General features: G+C 34.4%; 1 long non-coding RNA gene across 1 annotated transcript; it reads right to left on the reverse strand.

The window, feature by feature from the left end:
• Nucleotides 1-5742: 5742 nt before the first annotated feature.
• Nucleotides 5743-11085, reverse strand: LOC145320007 (uncharacterized). The gene is made up of 3 exons (XR_013880103.1): nucleotides 11013-11085; nucleotides 8604-8714; nucleotides 5743-6101 (listed from the first exon to the last, which is right to left on the reverse strand). It is a non-coding gene; the product is annotated as an uncharacterized LOC145320007 (long non-coding RNA).
• Between the last annotated feature and the right edge of the window lie 72 nt (nucleotides 11086-11157).

An 11157-nucleotide genomic window follows, 5' to 3' on the forward strand; every position in this document is an offset into this window, starting at 1 on the left:
ACGATGGAGGACGTGTTCTCCAAGCTGGCAGCGCTTATGTCCAACATGGCAGAATCGAAACGCGCTGATAGTTTACCCTGGATTCTTGACTAGGGATCACTAAATCTGACCTCAGCCCATCTGTAGGTGAGGTAGAGTTATACAACTTGCTGGGGATACTGTTAGATACATAAGTAAGACACTAAAAAAAGACTAGAGCTCTCTATCTGAAATGGCTTGGCCGTAGTACTCCATCAAAGTGAAACGTGGCAGATTTTGAGAGGTCAAAAACGTCAAAAATCGTGAAAATTCGTGAAAATTTCTCGGTTCCCGACTACATGGGCCCATTTGTAACCTTAAAACTCGTTTTAGACTATGTGTTGCGATGATAACCCTAGCTTAATCTTCATGCCATTTCCAAAAAGGTATTGCACGTTGTTCTAGCTTAATTGTGGCCCAAATGAAAGCCGCCGTGTCGAAGGGTAGCTTGAAAGATGGGTGAATTTGGATCCTGCAGTTACTCACGTCCCTAAGGAGATATGGCCTCCCAGCAGCCCCGATCTTCATCCAATTGACTTTTGGGCCTGGAGCGCCATTAAAGCATGAACCAATAGACGCGCCCATACCACAAAGACCTCCCTCATTGCCACTATGAATGAGAACTTCGCCAGCTTGGACAGGGACATGGTGACCAGGGTCTGGGGGCGGGTAGAGGCGGTGATTGAGGCTGGCGGCGATTTTATTGAATAATCTAATAGTCATATAGCTAGTTTGCTTCCCAGTTTTTAAAATTCAATAAAATCTTTGAAATTGACGATTTTATGTTCATTTTTTTAAAAATAAGAAAAAGTCCGGATTTATGTGGCGCACCCTGTATATATCAATTTATTTGTCATTGTCTTATATCCCTTTAGATCCCTGCATATTAGCAACCTAAATTGACAACACATTTTCCCCTGTCAATATATCCGTGTATGCTATATCCATTGCAATGGTTAAGTACGTGGTTATATCTTATTGGGTGCTCAATGTTAAATATAATCTAGATACATAATCTATAAATCAGCCAACAGGAATAATCAGGTTAATTAATGGTTAGAAAATAAACAGATATAACTTAGGATAAAGCATTTCTTTAATTTCGTTAAAAGTGAAACATATGGGAAAACAAATATAATAAGATGTGCATAGTTTAATTTCTTATGATAAAATATCTTTCAGGAAATTATATAGCCAAAAAAAATATCGTTTGTATTAATGGAACAAATTCTATTTATGTATAAATAAACAAAAAGGTTTTGTCTGCTTAGAAATTCATTGTTTAGTTTGATAGAATAAGAGGCCAGATTGACCATCTAGATCTACTATTCAAATTACAAATCTAAAACTTGAATGAATTTGTACTCTCAATTAGGACTGTACCATAGAAAAAAAGAAATAAAAGTAAAACTTTAACTTTACTCATATAACTATTGCTTTCTCTTCGGATTTTATATTGACAGCATAGCAATTAAAGCCATTTAAAAATTTTACCTCTATTATATTATCCTGCTGGTGGTATATAGCGCCATGAGAGGCAAAAAGAAGAGAAAACTACACAGCCAACACTAAAGAAGCACAATAACCTAATGGTTGGAGGTCAGACTTTTCAAAAGGATTAGATCTTGATTCTGTTAATATATATAGTATGCTTAAAATTTAAAAGAAAAATTTCTGTGGGCAGTCCTTTTCATTCTTATAATTCATTCTTGTCTGCTATTATAAGATTGTTTTGGTTATTGATAATGTACACAATGCGCGATTTCCCTACATTATCGATGGTGAAATACAAATTTTGCCCCCCAACGACAGCTGAAAAAGGCAATTTAAGGCAAAGGTTGCGTTATTTTGCCCCCCAAATCAATTTCTGAATTAATTTGCTTGTTGGTTATACCTTATTCCTGCATCCACTAGGAGTTACCGCATAATTATGACAAGAAAAGCAAATATCATTTATTAAAAATTTTGAACAACTTTGCTTTTATAAAGTCTGTCATAAAACCTTTCTATATATGATTTATTTAAGGCTTAATTTCTGTTACCTTAGCAAAGCAACTGATAAAAATTGCCATGAATAAACTCACTTAAGGAGTGGTTTTATGCAGTGGCGTGCGAAGCACTTTGTCTAGGGGGGGGCATTTTGAAGATTTTGTAAAATTTTGCCCCCCCCTAAATCAAAGTGCCCCGGGGGGGCACTTTGCTTTAGGGGGGGGCATTTTGATTATATATACTAATTTTAAATAAGGGCGTTTTTGGGGTGGGATTATTTGATTATGGGCCTTCTAGTCCTTATCCCTTCTTCCCCATCCCTTCCCCCATCCATATTTCCCATTTATATCCCCCATCTCTTCCCCCCCCCATCTCTTCTCCCCCATTCCTTCTCCCCACCCTGCAATGACCGAAGAAAAGGGAGCTAGAAAGCATCTTCAAAAAAAAAGTACAGAAGATAATTTAACCTCCCCCCCCCCCCCCCCCACCACAAAACATTTTTTATGGGTGGAAGGGGATGTTATAAAATCTCAGCAGGAAGGATAAATAACCCCATTAAAAAAAATTTTGGGGGGGGGGAGATAAAAACACTCATTTTGGAAATAATTTACCAACAATTAACCTAATATGTAAAACTGATTTAAATATATTTTTTTATTGTATGACAACAAGGATGACAACATCTTTAAGTAGCAAAGCACAAAAAATCATTAATAAGAATACAGACAAGTAGATTTAAAGAGCATCTGTTGAAATAAATATATATTTTAGATAGAAAAAGTCAAAAATCCTTTTTCCTGTATGTTGTGTGATGACAGTCAAAGTAAATTACATACTGGATGCTCGAAACAGCAAGAAATTTTATTTTTTTTAATCTTATAATCCACAAAAAAAATTTATTGTACCATAAAAACCAAAGATGTAAAGAACTATGTAAAAAATAAAAAAAATTACTTGTCCTTTCATCTACAGATATAAAAATCTTTAGAAATATGGAAAACTTTGGGGTATAGTCTTTTTGTGGCAACGCCTCTTAAGGGGCATTTCGTCGTATTTTCATAGTAGCTTTTAATAGGTTATTCTAGGTTAAGTTAGGTCAGTTGATTTCCCCGCAGGGTTAGGCAATTGGCCCCGCAGGAGGTATAAATAGGTGAAAAGCTACTGTGAAAATACGACAAAATGCACCTTAAGAGGCGTTGCCACAAAAAAGACTATACCCTAAAGTTTTCCATATTTCTAAGAGATTTTTATATCTGTAGATGAAAGAACAAGTAATTTTTTTCTATCTTTAATTGCAGTTGAAAAAATCACATTTCCCCCTTAGCATTACGTACTGACAGCCATAGTGAATTAGAGAGAAGTTAAAAAGTTATATCAACATATCCTACCCTCTTTAAATGGCACTTTAATTGGTGTTTCCAATGATTTATAAGGGCGGTGCGTGAAGCGCACCTAAAAATATTTACTCCCCCTTTGAACTAAAATCAATTAAAGACAACAAGAGTGGCATATTTTATCAAGTTAGGAATATAGAGTGTAGTTAGTTTTAAGGGTTTTTAATGAAAATTGCCATAAAAAAAACATATCTTTTTGTAAGGGTATGTACACAAAAAAAAATGATAAACTTATCCTGAAAATAATATGACATCATATATAGTTATTCATTTAGACAGACATACAGTGTTGAGAAAAAGGCTTAGATAAATATCAACGCTGTTTCTTTTTTATATAAAATAACTTTTTGATTAAATATTTGTTGTTTACACATGTTTTCATAGAAATAAAAACAAAATATACAATGTAATAAAAAGCAGAAACCATTTGGAAGGGCTCGAAGCGCAAATTTTTTTCTTCAAATATGCAGGGAGGGAGGGGTTTTTGGGCTATTTATTACACTAGTCCCCAATATTTCATATAAAATTTTCTTATTCATTGGCTCAACAACTTTGGGGACTTTAATGGAATTTTGATTGGTTGGTTAATTAAGTCGAGTTTCCCTACATTTCATCCACTAATTGTAATCTATATAAGGGGTAATTTTGTGTAACATCATTGGGTATATACAAAATTTCTTTGGTAAAAAGTTTAAATTATACAAAATAAAATACTTCCTATTACCTGGTTTGTTATGTTCAGTGAAAAAAGATTATAACCTAATTTCTACACTAATTTAAAAATTTGGTAAGGTTAAATGAATAGTAACTGTCTGTTTGGCGCGAAGCGCCAAATTTTTTTTGTTGTTGAGTGTTTCTTGATCTTTTTTTTGGAAACTGGGATAGTTTTGCTTTTTGTAGGGTAGGGGGCAAAAAGGGGCATTTTTGTTGACCAGGGGGGGGCAAAATGGGGCATTTTTCAACATTTAGGGGGGGGCAGGGGGGGCGTTGGCTAGGGGGGGGGCAGGGGGGGGGGGGCGTTTTGGTCGCTAGGGGGGGGGCGATTGCCCCAAATGCCCCCTTCGGTTCGCACGCCACTGGTTTTATGAACACTTTTCAACAAAATCTAAAATGCAGCCGTTTTTGAGAAAATTAGATTTGAAAATTTCAAGTTCAATTTTTATCCACTAGAAGATACCGCATATTCATGACAAGAAAAGCAAAAATTATTTATTTAAAATTTTAAACTATTTTGCTTTTATAAAGTTCTTCATAAAACCACTCCTTAAGTGAGTTGATTCACGGCAATTTTTATCAGTTGCTTTGCTAAGGTCACGGAAATTAAGCCTTAAATAAATCATATATAGAGGGGTTTAATGACAGACTTTATAAAAGCAAAATTGTTCAAAATTTGAAATAAATAATCTTTGCTTTCCTTGTCATGATTATGCGGTAACTCCTAGTGGATGAAAAATCTAATTTTCTCAAAAACGGCTGCATTTTAGATTTTGTTGAAAAGTGAAATGAAGTTACCTAACCTAGGGTAATGAAATGCACTATGTCCCAATTTAGGTTCTGACACAAAAGTCACAACACCTTCAAACGCACTGTCATAGACGTCCAAGCTTTTTATTTTGGGGGGGGGTTAAAATTTTTTTAAGGGGGGGTAATTCTTTTTTTTTTTTTTTTTTTTGGGGGGGGGGGTAAAATGGCGCGCGAAGTACGCCGTAAAATTTGCTTCGGGGGGGGGGGGGGGGTAATTACCCCCCCTGAAATCTGTTGGCAGGGGTAAATTTTGTTTATTAGAGATTTTTTATTTTGGAGGGGGGTTTTACCCCCCAAAATTGTTTAGGGGGGGTAAATACCCCCTCCTAAATGTTTGGGGGTGCCTACGGAACCCCCAGGGAAGGGGTAAATTTTAAATGGGGGGGGGGGGGTAAAATGAAAAAAATTTCGGGGGTGCCCCAAATTCGTTGGGGGGGGGGTAATCACCCCATTACCCCCCCCCCCCTTGGACGTCTATGCGCACTGTGATCTATTTTGTAAAAATTTACATCACACCCCACTTGAAGAAAGTATAGGTTGAAAAAAAAAATCATCATGAAAACAGTAGCCAGGCCATGGTGGGTTCCAGTGTCAATGGAGATAAAAAAAAGTGGACTTTTTTGTACTTACTAGTATCCCTGCTTACTAGTGGCTTCATATTTGGCCTCTAGGGGCTTCGCTCCTAACAGGATAATTGTTAACACCCACAAATAAATTTTGGTTTGAAAACAATAATAGTTATTTCTCGCATTATTATTAACAGCTTTCCGGGGATATAGCCCGCGCCTTCAGCACTTCGGGGCTAAAAAAACGGGTTTTAATCTTATATTTGTACATTTTTATATTCGAAAGCTGGATATAATACGATGCTAGACATAGTTTTTTTCGTATGGATGAGAACCGGTTCCTATCCACCGGATTCGAATGAATATGAGAAAATGATTTATGAATAAATTTATTTTATTGGGCTATATAAACTCTAAATCTTGGCAGACATGATATACTCAAGTACAAATTAACTACAATACAGTTTAAATTTTCTTTCTAATGAAAGTCAAATTTTTAAATTCTCATTTTAATAGACAATTCATAGACCTTTTAAAAGATCTCCGCCATTTCTGTTGATTTTATTCTGTAGTTGTGGAGAAATGATGTTGTTGTACTCGGCCAGTTTTCCTACGAAATAAAAAGGTTCACAAAATACATAAAAGAGAAGCTCTAAAATCGGACTGTAGGACAAAAAACAATTACATTTGTGGAGTGCCAGAACTTAGCGCAGAATATTAATCTTTAAGTCTAATCCAAATTTTATAAAATTTCAGTAAGCACTGTTTAAGAACATACCAAAATTTTTGGGTATAGTCCCTTTCGTAAAATCGCACCTTATGGGGCGATTCTTCGTACTTTTCACAGTTCTAGCCCCTGCGGGGGGCTCTAACCCTGCGGGGCCAATTACCTAACCCTGTGGGGCAATCACCTAACCCAATATAACCTAACCTATAAAAAGCCATTTTAAAAATACGACGAATCGCCCCTTATAAAGAGACGCTTTGCTAATAATAGTATACCTTGTTGTCCTAGGAATGCATTGCCTATTCCTAGAAAAATTATATCATACCATAAAAGTAAACAAAATTTATGTTTTAAATGAACTTTCTTAATGATTATAGAGTTGCTACGCTTTATAAATCGTACAAAACTGTTACTGGAATCATCTTGCAAAGTTTGAAATCAATAACTATCCGTTACTTCCGTACGGACGGACCGATAATAATTTTAGTAAAGCTTCCTTTTCAAAATAAAAAAAAATCTTTTGACATCACTTGCCATGAATATGAAACAAACAAATACTAAATAAAACCCAGCCATGTCAGGTCAAAATATCGTAGAAAGGACGACCTTTCCATCTGCCCCCCCCCCCCAAATATTATTTTAGAATTATTTCGCTTGTTGGTTATATCTTATACCCTAATTGAACTGGGTAGTTGGAACAACCATTTTTTTATAAGGGGGGGGGGGGATGTGGCTCTAATGGACTTATGGCTAATACCTTATTTTGATAAAATGTAGGGCGTGTCTTTGTATATAAAAGTGCTCTTATTTTAGGCTTCTAGAAGATTTCTGGGTCAAATTATTCTAAAGCAACTTGCTAGAGATAAGCATTATTTATTTCAAAAAGCGCAGTGATATGATATTAGTGGCTACCTGATCAAAGCAAAACTAAACTTTGACTTTATCAAAGCGCTTAAAGTTGTTTAAAATGCCATCATAGTTTTAAAGTTAAGTTGAAGTGAAATGGTTAACCATAGAGAATCTTTTCTACTAGAGAATAGTATGATGATGTAATGTAAAAATGATAGGTATGACAATAAAGGGAGAGGTCATTTTCTAGTAAATCCCGTAAAGGTGTGTGTTATAAGGCCTAAAAATAGTAGTAGAACGATAAGGTGCTCTAGATATATGTATTCCCTATTGAATAGAAAAATAGGGAAATTTTTTTTTTTTTTTTGATAACCGTACCTGGATTATCTAAAAAAAATACGAAATTTCTATCAAACGCTTTGTTTGGCTCAAACTGACAAAAATTAAAAAAAAATATAATTATAATAATAATGTTTTCTATAGGTACAAGGTAAAAGTTAAGAACAATCTATACCATTAAACAAAGGAAGAAGTCATTCTTTACAGGTTGATTTATTTTAATTATATTTTTTTTTATTTGAGTCAGTTTGAGCCAAACAAAGCGTTTGATAGAAATTTCAGATATTCCAGGTACGGTTATCAAAAAAAAAAAAAAAAAAATTTCTTCCCTATTGTTCTATTCAATAGGAAATACAAATATATAGAGCACCTTATTGTTCTACTACTATTTTTAGGCCTTATAACACACACCTTTACGGGATTTACTAGAAAATGACCTCTCCCTTTATTTTATTGAATCATATTTGGGGACATAGCAATAAAAAAGAATGGTTGTACGTTTTATACTAAGCAGCACGGCTACATTATATTTAATTTTAGGTTAAATTTTAATAAGCTTTTCGTTATTAAACTAAAAGAATAGAGGGCAACGTGCTCAGTGTAACTCTACCAACGGGTTTAGAACCCTTTGCCGACTTTCAATTGGGGATTTGAAATCGGATAATAGCGAAGGAAATATAAATACATCAAAGTGGCTAAACAAGAACAGACAGAAATTTGCTAGTAAACATAAAGGCGGTTTCCACCATTTGGGCTAGGTATTTACCTGGATTTTCCGTCTATACTCAATTCTTATACATTTATTTTTATTCTCAACTTGTCTTAGCGCCTTTAATTAAAAGGATCAACAGTCGCGCGGCTGTAGTTCTGGATCGTTGCAGCTGGTGTGGCTTGGGCTTAGTTGGACTTATGGTGGCTGCGGATATAAGTAGCTGCTGCTGATTTGAAATTTGGTGATTGTGGCTGAGGCTTTATGGGTGGCTTATATACAAAGCCGCGCGGCTGACAGCACCAACTAACCGATTTAGGATGTCGACTTTCGTATAAACTCGAAGCATTTTTGACAGGTATCTTTGCAAAAAAAAAGCTGATTAAGAGATAGTACTTGTCACAAAACTGGTAAACTTAAAGCAGAATTTTACACATACAAAATGGAAGTAGGAATTGGGGTGGAAAAGATTAAAAAATAACCATTACCTATTTCTCTGGATGACTATGGATTTCAAAGGACTTTCATCCTGTTCATTATCAAGTGTTTCTTCGGATGATTTTCTAACTTCCTTTTTCGTCTTTAGTTCACTCGATTTTCTGTAAAAAAAAATAACAACTTTCAAAATCGAAGCTCAAACATCATATCATATGGATTTACAAACAACCATATAAATATGCAACAAGAAAATATGAGTCTAAAATTACTTGAATACGAAATGCTTTTTTATATGGACATTATTGAGTTGCTTCGCTTTTAACATTATGTTTGATTGTCGTAGAAATCAATATACCAAAAATAAGATTATCATAATAACTACATATATGATTGCTTCATTTTTTTGTGAAATCAGAGCTATTGATAAACTTTCAGCTATTGGTTGAAACTAGAATTATTGAACTTTACACTTTTGCAAGCAAAGCTTTTATAAATGATCTTGTCTGTTAGTATTAAGATTGTAACGGATAGCTTTTTTCTGCAACTGTCGGCGGCAAGGACGTCCAAGGGGGGCGGACGATAAGGGGGTGATTACCCCCCCCCCCAAATAAAAATGCTTGGACGCCCCTGGTCGGCGGTATCCATCTAAGTGTCTCGTCGGGCACTCCCCTTTTCGTTTGAAATAAATTGAAAAATAGGCGTAGTTTTTCGATTGTCTGTTGATTACTTTAGGTTAGGGACGTAGTATCACCGTAGGGTAGGGACCCCTAGCAGGACAAAGTCATAGGAAAAAACATGTTAAAAATTTTATTCTTAGTTTATTTGATGTAGGTAGTAATCCACACTATCTTAGATTTATATTTTTTATAATTTAAAAAAAAGGTAAATTAATTTTTCCATAAATTCTTATACTAAAGTAACAGGATGTTTGTCTGTTTGTTTGTCTGTACCGAAGGATCTCGCTAACCGCTGAACCGATCGGGTTATCCTTTACAGGGTAGATTCTCATATGTCACGGGAAGGTTTTAACTATTTTGGGGGAGGGTACCACCACCCTCCCAAGAGAAATCACAAAAAATCAAAATTTTTTTTACGTTCTCGATTTTAAAAAGAGAGTTCAACGTAAACATAAACGTCAAACGCAACATAGACATATTTTAGATATAAAAAAAAACATTTAAAGTGCCACTAGAGGCCTCTAGGGGGCGTAGCCGCTAGTATTAAATAATCTATTTTAAATAAATTTATCTATAAATATTATTTTAAAACATTTAACATAAATATTTGATTTTACAACCAATTTAATTTTAAAGTTCAAAATTAAAATTTGTTTTTTATTACCTAATAGTTTTAAATATTTTTAAAAGCGAAGCTTTTCTATAATTATTAAAAGCAAAGCTTTTCTGCAATTAGGGTCGGTCCGTACGTTCGTCCGTCCGTACGTCCGTCACAAACGGATAGCTTTTTTCGTTAGTTTAAGCAGGTTAGAATTGTCCTATCGATTCTAAATTTTGCATGATGATTCCTGTAGTAGTTAGGTACAATTTAGAAAGCGTAGCAACTCTATAATCATTACAAGAATGTCCGTACGTCCATTTTAAACATGTTGATTTTTTTTACTTTTTTAACAACAAATTTTTATGTGATCTAATCATCCGATTGATCTGATTTTTGATATGTTGATTTCTGGGACAACAAAGTATAATGTTATAAGCGAAGCAACTCTATAATCAAGTCCTAAAAATGTAAGTATGTCCATAAACATTATCCTGTATCAGGTAGTTTTTCAACAAATTTACTCACAATTTTGCTTTGACTCTTATACATTTATATTCTGATTATTCAGTTCTGACACTATATAAGTATTAATGTCCGTTTGTCCTACCGTTTCAGAGCTTCGCTTTTATGGATATTGTCATCCTTGTTAAATATAAATTTTATTAAATTTGCTCAGTAAGAGTGCAGATTTACGTAAAAATTACCTTTTTATTCAAAATTAAATTTAGCAGGTTTCGTCGTATTTTCACAGTAGATTTTGATAGGTTATTTTAGGTTAGGTAATTGTTAATGATTGCCCAGAGTTAGAGCCCTGGACTAATACAAAACTTCTCTATAATTTTTAAACAATCGGTATAGCCGTTGACGAGATCTTACTAAACATACAGACAGACAAACATTTACACAGATATCCATCATACTTATATTACGTAAACTTTATTTGATAGGATGATTCTTTTATAATTTTTTTTTTTTGGGGGGGGGCGAATTTTTATTTTTTTCTGTCTACGATTTCTCTTGGGAGGGAGGATGGAAGGTACACCCACCCCAGAATAATTAGAAACCTTTCCTGCAACTATAAAAGGTTTACTGTATATTATTACAAAATTGGTTCAGCGGTTAGCGAGAACCTTCGCTACACACACAAACAAACATCCTGTTGCTTTTATATGAGGATTTACCTGAAATTTGTGGTTTTCTTGGTAACTTTTTCACTGTAATCTATAGATCTGGAGCAACTTCTTAACTTTTCCTAATTTTATTCAAACAAATTAAACAATTCTAATGCATTTATATTCGTTGGTAATTTTTCTCAAAGTGCCTTTT

The sequence above is a fragment of the Acartia tonsa genome, chromosome 5 (genome assembly GCF_053477335.1).
Source record: "Acartia tonsa isolate MP-2025a chromosome 5, ASM5347733v1, whole genome shotgun sequence".
Classification (NCBI taxonomy): Eukaryota; Metazoa; Arthropoda; class Copepoda; order Calanoida; family Acartiidae; genus Acartia; species Acartia tonsa.